Below are 9,688 nucleotides of genomic sequence, written 5' to 3' on the forward strand. Positions count from 1 at the left end.
TTATCCCCAAAATGGTAAGCTTATTAAGCAGTGCTATTAGACTACTCTCACCGTTTGCAGATCAAAGGATAATCCCGAACAAACAAGAGTTCATAGCTAGCTCAGGATTAAGATCAAGTTAACCTAGGGTGTATAATAAATGAAATAGTTAGTTTTAACAGTAAATGGCCGTTATAAAGAAAAGTGACCATTTTCGTGGTCTAGTCTATATGCAAACTCATTGTATAGGATGCCCCACACTCATGTCTCAAGATGAATGATTTGTGGATCACATCGTTTGTAGCACCTTACAACTTCTTGTAATAACTACAGAGTGGGCCACATCCAATAATGTTACCAGGATGAGATACCCAATTTCATCCATATACTTATTAGACCATTTAGGCTATATACTATCAACTTGATCCTGTTTATGTCACTACATAAAGTTACAGCATTCAGACTATAACCAATGATGCGTTTACTGGATTTTCATAATAAGATGCAAAATCAACAAGTCATTGTTATTGATTAAATAGAATGTTTAACACGAACTGCGAGTTCTAAGACATTCCCAACAATCTCCCACTTGGACTAAAACTCCAGTGAGAATAAATATATACAATATAATGTTGAGATACATAATGGGAAAATACAATAAATTAGGGCATCTACAATACCATAAACATTCTCCCACTTGCCCTAGATTACACTACTCGGAGTCCTAGTCCCACTAAGTGGCCCTCGAAAACTTTAGCCGAGAGGGCCTTGGTGAATGGATCAGCAAGGTTGTCTTCAGAGACTATCTTTGTGACGAGCACATCTCCTCTGTGTACAATCTCCCGAATGAGATGGTACTTTCATCCAATGTGTTTTCCAAGCTTGTGACTCCTGGGTTCCTTTGAGTTAGCAACAGCACCACTATTGTCACAATATAGTATGATAGGCAGGTGCATATTTGGAACAACTTCCAAATCAGCTAAGAATTTGCGTAGCCATACTGCTTCCTTAGCAGCTTCGCATGCAGCCACGTATTCTGCTTCCATGGTGGAGTTAGCGATACAACTTTGCTTGATGCTTCTCCAAACTATAGCTCCTTCGTTAAGAGTGAAAACTGATCCTGAGGTAGATTTCCTAGAATCTACGTCAGTCTAAAAATCAGAATTAGTGTATCCTGTAAGGATCAAATCTTTATGTCCATACACAAGCATATAGTCCCCCGTTCTCCTTAGATACTTGAGAATATTTTTTTACAGCGGTTCAATGATCGTGTCCAGGATTGGATTGGAACCTGTTGACGGTTCTAACTGCAAAACATATGTCGGGGCGTGTACACAACATAGCGTACATTAAACTCCCAACTGCAGAAGCATATGGAATTATGTTCATCTCCTCAATCTTTTGAGGTGTCTTAGGACATTGTTCATTTGAAAAATGAATTCCATGCTTGAAAAGTAATAAACCTTTCTTGGAATTTTGCACATTATACCTTGACAACATCTTGTCAATATAAGATACCTAAGACAGTGCTTATGTTCTATTCTTTTGGTCTCGAAAGATCTGTATTCCTAGAACATAATGAGCATTACCCAAATATTTCATTTGAAATTATGATGCTAACCATCTCTTTACGTCAGCAAGAAAGCTTGTCTCATTCCCAATGAGCAAGATATCATCAACATACAGAATTAAGAATGCTACAGTTTTGTTGACTATCTTCTTGTATACACAAGGTTCGTCAACATTCTGTTCAAAGCCATAAGATTTGATTGCAGTGTCAAATCTTATATTCTAGGATCTGGACGCTTGTTTCAATCCATAAATGGATCGATTAAGCTTATAGACTTTTTATTCCTTTCCTGTTTCGACTAATCCCTCTGGTTGAGACATAAAAATACTTTCAACAAGATAGCCATTCAAAAAAGTTGACATGACATCCATTTGCCATATTTCATAGTCATAATATGTGGCAATGGCAAGAAGTATTCTTATTGATTTAATCATGGCAACAGGAGAAAAAGTTTCTTCATAATCAACTCCTTCTCTTTGGGTAAAACCCTTTGCCACAAACCTGGCTTTATAGGTTTGTACCTTGCCAGTTTGGTCTCGTTTTCTCTTGTAGATCCACTTACAACCTATAGATGTAACACCTTGTGGTTGATCTACAAGTTCCCAGACTGAGTTGAAGTACATAAACTTCATTTCATCCTCCATGGCTTATCCATTGTTTCCTGTCAACATTTTCCATTGCCTTCTTAAAGGTTAACGGATCCTCTAAACTATCATCTTGTATGTTGTTTTGAGTTTCTGTTAAACCCATGTAGTGTTCAAGTTGTTGAATAACCCTCCCACTACGACGAGGCATCCCCAATTCTTGGGATGGACATGTCGAGACAACAACTATTGTTGATGGACCAGCTTGATCAACAACTCTTGTTGATTTATCTGAAGTATCTTTAGACAGTTCTTGCAATATTCGTTTACTGCGAGGTAGATGATTCTTAATATGATCCTCTTCCAAGAAAGTTGTATTTGTTGATACAAACACTTTATCTTCTTGGGGGATCATAAAAGTATCCTCCTTTTGTTTCCATGGGATATCCTACAAATAGGCATAATTTTGAATGTGTTTCCAATTTTTTAGGATTCTGTACCAACACGTGTGCTGGACAACCCCAGATGCGGAAATGACGTAAACTCGCTTTGCATCATTTCCATAATTGATATGGTGTTTCTGAAACACTTTTGGATGGAACAACATTCAGAATATAAACAGCAGTCTGTACTGCATATCCCCAAAAGGATTGAGGTAATTGAGCATAACTCATCATAGACCGAACCATGTCTAACAAGGTTCAATTTCTCTTTCTTGCAACACCGTTTTGTTGCTAAGGTCCACTTGTTAAACGATCGTTTAGCTTTAGACGTTATACGATGAGAAGAAAAGCTAAATGATGGTTTAGTAATATGTGTTGTTCGTTGTGATGTTGAGCACTAAACGATCATGTACCTGCGGAGCTAAGTGATACGTTCATTTGCTATACGATAGCATTACACGATTGTTTAGTTTTTGTCGTGGGAACTAGACGATTCATTGATTTTGCTAAATTATGGCACTATACAATTGTTCAGCAATGATATGCGCTAAACGATGCGATGAAGTGCTACGTGATAGCACTGAGCGTTCGTTTGGTCGCGGAGCTAAGCGATTGTGTAGATAAATGCTATGCGACCCGATGATGTTTTATACGATGGAGCTATGCGATCGTTTAGCTATGGGCGGATACTAAACAACGACTTGAATGCGGTGGGCGATGGTGTTATACGATCACTTAGTACTATGCAATGAAGCTAAGTGATTGCACTGTGATGGAACGAAACGATCATCTAGTCCTATGCAATAGAGCTAAACGATCGTTCAGGTTTCAGGAAACACTATGCGATCGTGTACTTCCTCACAACCCCAAGCGATGACACTAGACAATTACATCTAGGCGTTACACGATCGGCCTTAACAGCATATTGAGGTTGGACTGAAAGCAACTATTTCAACCGGTTTACTCAAGCTTTAATCTGATTCAGCCTCAATGGTTGTGGTTGGTCCGGTTCAGACTCGTCCAGCCCGGTTCAAGTTGTTTTGGGTTCGGTTTGGCGGTTCAAAGACGGTTTTGAAGCTGTTTGTAATAATTAGCTATCTGTTTGCTTATTTATGCCAAAACAAAAACCATAACAGTTAGTATTTAATTGTTTATGCATGAGATATAAGTGATAATTAAATAAATTCATGTATATGCATACAGTATGCCATGTAGATTTAAAACCCCACCATAGGAAGCATGTTACATGCATTGACAGTGTATTATAATTGTTATAATATATAGTATGCATGTTAGGGTTATGTTTAATATAATAGTTACATTAGATACCTTTGTTGAATGTTGTGGATGTTAAGCATGCTAAATTTTGTAAGTTGCTATAAAATTGGTTAAAATCCATACCAAAGAACAGTTGCATGCTCAATTAGGTTAACAACTAATTTTAATCATTAAAATAGATTGTTGTCTTATAAAATACGGTTACAAACTCATATCGGTTCATAAACATGTCTAAGGCTGGGGGTACTTAAGTTGACGGTTTACGGAACACTTTCTACCTGGGGATTATGACCAAATAATTGAGAGTTGTTAACTAATTTTATGAGCTTACGTGAGTGATGTGAGGTAATAAAATGGTTTATCACCTAGACATTTTAGGTTAAATTCAATTATAAGAGTTATATTTGGATAAACCACTTACACTTAGGTTGTATGAAATTAGCCGTCATGCCTAAATAAATTACCCAAACATTTAGAATACTTCAATGGGAGATTAACAATATATTTGATATATAGTTATTAGCTCTCAAGAGTTCACACCGTGAGATCCATGCTCGGCTTCTTGTCGATTTTACCTCAACTACTCCATACGGAAAATGTTTGCATGGGTCAATAACAAGGTGAATGAAGGAAGTGGTTCATAGTAAGTGGGTGAAGGAAATGTGTCAACATTGTCCTATGGTCTCCTCCATTAGTTTGAACCGTGAGATTCTTATATTGCGCCTGCTGTCGTTTTTATGCAGTACTAGCTAATCATTAACCGCGGCGATCCCTACGGAGGGTTGTAACATATGATTTAGAACAACCCAAGCTTCAGTAAAATGAATAGGGTCTTATAGTTCCATCTTGGATATTGTCTTCTCTCTCGGAGGCATATTCATACCGTCCTATAAGATCTTAAAATGGCGGGTCACACTTACAAGAATTACTAAGTGTTAGTAAAGATCTTGATCGAAAACAATAACCAAAAGAACTATTGGGATATGAGTTATTCTAGATAATAGTATTTGGTCAAGAACTGTCTTGCTTCTGTGAAGGATTCTTAACTGCCCCACGGTAGCACTTGTTTTAAATCACTTAAGTATCGTTGCAAATAAATAAAGATTTATTGGATACTTTATTAGTTTTAGCAAATGGATTTAGATGCATATTTTAATAGAATTTGTTTAAAATGTTTTAGCAATGTCGAATTCGATTATACAACTACTTGCTTCTGAAAAATTTAATGGAGAGGGTTACTCCAATTGGAAATCAAATATCAATACAACATTAGTAGTAGATGACTTGAGATTTGTGTTAACGGAGGAGTGTCCTCCAGTTCCCATTTCAACGGTGACCCGAAATGTTCGTGATGTTTATGATAGGTGGGTAAGGGAGAACGAAAAAAAACCCGGTCTTATATCTTGCCGAGTATATCTGATGTACTCAACAAGAAACATGAGGTCATGCCCACAGCTTGTGAGATCATGGCATCATTACAGGAGATGTTCGAGCAGCCGTCATCGTCTGTTAGACATGAAGCCATTAAATATGTGTATATGACACGTATGAAGGATGGGACCAACATGAGAGAACATGTTCTTAACATGATGGTTCATTTTAACATCGCAGAGGCTCACGGGGCTATGATAGATGAAACAAGTCAAGTGAGCATGATACTAGAATCTCTTCTTGAGAGCTATCTGTCGTTCAGGACAAATGTTGTCATGAACAAAATCACTTATAACTTAACAACGTTGAATGAATTGCAAACTTATCAATCGATGATGAAACTCAAGGAAAAGGAAATAAATGTTATTTCTAAACCCAAAAAGTTTTACAAAGGGTCAACGTCTGGTATAAACCCGTTGATGATAAGAAAGTTGGCCCTTCTTCTTCTTCTAAAGATAAAACCGTACAGATGAAAAAGAAAGGAAAAAGGGAAAAAGAAAACCGCTACGAAGAAAAACAAAAATAAAACTCCCAAGGAAAAATGTTTCCATTGTGAAGAGGTTGGGCATTGGAAGCGTAATTGCCCAAAATATCTGGCTGAAAAGAAAGCAGAAAAGAATAAACAAGGTAAATATGATTTACTAGTTATTGAAACATGTATAGTAGAAAATTCTCACCTTACCTGGATATTAGATTCAAGCGACGCTAATCATGTTTGTACTTTTCTATAGGAAACTAGTTCTTGGAAAAGACTTTCTGAATATGAGATGAGTTTCAAGGTGGGCACAAGTGAAGTTATTTCAGCTAAAACAGTGGGAGATGTGAAATTGTTTTTTGGAGATTCTTTTATCTTACTCAAGAATGTGTTCTTTGTACCTACGATGAAAAGGAATATGGTCTCCATTTCTTGTCTTTTAGAGAATATTTACGGTGTATCTTTTGAATATAATGAAGTGTTTGTTTATTCAAGAGGTGTTCATAGTTGTTCTGCTAGACTTGCAAATAACTATAACAGCTTCTTCTTCAAAAAAATTTCTTTCGAAATTCTGTATTACCCTTTTCTCCAACAACTCCACTCTTCTTTATATATAATAGATGAACATGCAAAGAGATGGAGTGCATGGCTTGCAGCTCATGCTTGGAGAATCAAAATAAAGAAGATAATGCATTTTGTGTGAGCATAAAGATGATGTTAATGGAAAAAACCCATTTTCTATTTTTGTGCAACATGCAAACAAATTTCTATTTTCTTTTTAAAACAAAAAATGATATTAAATCATTTTAATTCAAAATTTTATTTTCTTAAATTAATTTCATATATTAATTTAATATCAAATATTAAATTAATTTTTGCACAATAATCATCTTTATATATTTAAATCATATTTAAATATTTATTCTCTTGTTTCGTTTAATTTGAACGTTTCAAATTAATCTCTCAAGCTACCCTAAAGCTCCAAGAGCATAGTAGGAAAGGCTTTGAGGTGGTTGACGTTGATAACAAGTGAAGACAACAGCTAAACATGCGTTTTTTGGAGAGTTCATCAAAGGTATGTTTAGAAAACCCACTTTTTGATAAGAGCATGCTTTAGTTTTTGCTAAAATTAGTGAATTAGAAAGCTTATGAATCCTTGATACTTCTACTGCATATTGTTTTACTCTTTCAATTGGTATCAGAGCATCTTTTAAGCTTTCAATTCGCTCTAATTTTGGCAAGGTGGATGTTTTTTCATGAGATATATGAAATTAATGCACAGATATGATTTTCTCTATTTTGGCATTTTAATTCTCTTTAATTTCTCAATTAAATTTGTAATTGGCTCTTGTTTGATGAGCATTTATGTGTTAGCAAGAGTCTGTAATTTATTTAAAGTCATTAGAGTTGAAATTAAGATGTAATTGAAGAAACAAGCGAAGAAGGTCGAGTTGCTGTTCGAGATTTTTCACCTTCTGCTTAAATTTGTTGCTGAGGTCCAGTTGCTAAACAATTGTTTAGCTCCAGACGTTTCACAATGAGAAGAAAAGCTAGATGATCATTTAATAATATGCGTTAATCGTTGTGATGTTAAACGCTAAACGATCGTGTACCTGTGAGAGCTAAGCGATACGTTCATTTGCTATACGATAGCATTACACGATCGTTTAGTTTTTATCATGGGAACTAGACGATTTGTTGATTTTGCTAAACGATGACGCTATACGATCGTTCAGTAATGATGCACGCTAAATGATGCGATGAAATGCTACGCGATAGCACTGAACGTTTGTTTAGTCCCGGAGCTAAGCGATCGTGTAGATAAATGTTATGCGACGCGATGATGAATGCAATGTTGTGTACTCATCCCGACATATGCTATGCAATAGGAATTGTCAGCAGATTTCAGTATAATCCTGGTCATGACCATTAGACTGCGGTTAAAAACATTCACAAGTATCTTCGGAGAACGAGAGATTATATGCTCGTGTATGGTTCTAAGGATTTGATCCTTACTAGATACATTGATTCTGACTTTCAGACCGATATTGATTCAAGGAAATCAACTTCAGGGTCAATATTCACTCTTAACAGAGGAGCAGTTGTGCAGAGAAACATCAAGCAGAGTTGTTTGCGGACTCCACAATGGAAGCTGAGTATGTTGCTATAAGCGAATCAACAAAAGAAACATAGCTAATCCATTTACGAAGGCCCTCTTGGCTAAAGTGTTCGAGGGTCACCTAGTAGGACTAGGTTTACGAGTTTTGAATTATTAGGGCAAGTGGGAGAATTGATGGGTATTGTGATTCCCTAGTCTATTGTATTTGTACATTTTATTCTCTCCATGTAAACTTAACATTGTATATATTTGTATATATTGATCCACTGAAGCTTTAGTCCAAATGGGAGTATTGTTGGGTTTTATGTCCTAAAAACTCGCAGTTTGTAAAATGATAAACATTTTCTATTATCAATATACTTGTTATTGATTTCATAAATTGTACAAAAGTCTAAATCCAATAAATTAAGACCCATGACTATTGTATGAGTACTTGAACTTTATGTGGAGACATAAGAGTGGATCGAGTTCGAGTAAATAGTCAAAATGATCTATGGTACATGAATGAGGTTGGGTACCTTATTCTGGTAACACCATTGGATGCGGTCTACTTTGTAGTTGTTACAAAGAGTTGTAAAGTACTACATACGAAGTGATCCTAATTCGTACATGTTATGACATGAGGAGTGGGGGCGTCCTATGCAATGAGTTTGCACAAGAGATCAGGACCAAGAAATAAGTCGCTCTTACTTTATAACGTTGTTTACTGTTTAAGACTGACTATATCACCTATATAACCTAGGTTAACTCGATCATAATCCTGAGCTAGTTATGAACTCCTGTTTGTTCGGGATTATCTTTTGGTCTGCAAATGGTGAGAGTAGTCCAACAACACTGCTCAATAAGCTTAACATTTTGGGGATAAGACCGGATCAATAGCTGGGGACATGGCCTTGCAAGATGGAGTTCACGCTTACCCAATTTAGGGATAGGAGAAAGGTTGTTCTCTCAAGTACTGAATCCAGGTCTTGAACAAGGGGCCCACCCTCTCACTGGGTTGAGAGAGTTTGGTTTGATGATTGGATCACAAACCAGTTATTCATTAGAGGATCAATAGGGACTTGAGGAATAAGACGTAATCTCGGAGGTAAAACAGATATTTGACCCAACCATTATTACGAACAACCTGTGAAGGGTCGACTTGCTGATTATGGTTAAATCATGTGGACATAATATATCTATAGTGAGGGGAGTGCAACTATGGGCTTTAGTGGAATGACCCATTAGTTAATGAATGGGGATTAATTTGGTCTAATGAGTTTAGTCAATTAATCTTGGAACGTTGGAGCCTATGATCTGTAGGTCCACAAGGTCCTCGTACTAGCTCATAACGGACTAGTTTTAGAATAACGTGATAAGTTATTTTGAAACGTTCAAAATAGAATTAAGGGAACTAGTAATTATATGAGATATAATTATATGTTTAATTTTAGAATTAAACGAAATAGGAGAACTTATATATTTAAATATGATTTAAATATATAAAGATGGATATGTGTTAAAATTAATTTAATATTTGATATTAAATTAATTAAGTTTTATTTAATAATTAATTAAATTTTCATTTTTAAAAATCAAAATAGATTGTTAAATCAAATTTTATTTTTGAAATAAAATTGAAAAAGGAAAAGAAAACAAAAACACAAAATGGAAAAATGGATTTTTCCATTATCCATCACCTAAGTAGCTCACACAACATGCAACGGAAGTATTAAGGATCCATAAGCTTTCTAATTCACTAATTCTAGCAAAAACTAAAGCATCTCTCAAGCTACCCTAAAGCTTATCCATTTACGAGCTAGTAAGAGG

Source organism: Benincasa hispida, chromosome 11, assembly GCF_009727055.1.
Source record: "Benincasa hispida cultivar B227 chromosome 11, ASM972705v1, whole genome shotgun sequence".
Lineage (NCBI taxonomy): Eukaryota > Viridiplantae > Streptophyta > Magnoliopsida > Cucurbitales > Cucurbitaceae > Benincasa > Benincasa hispida.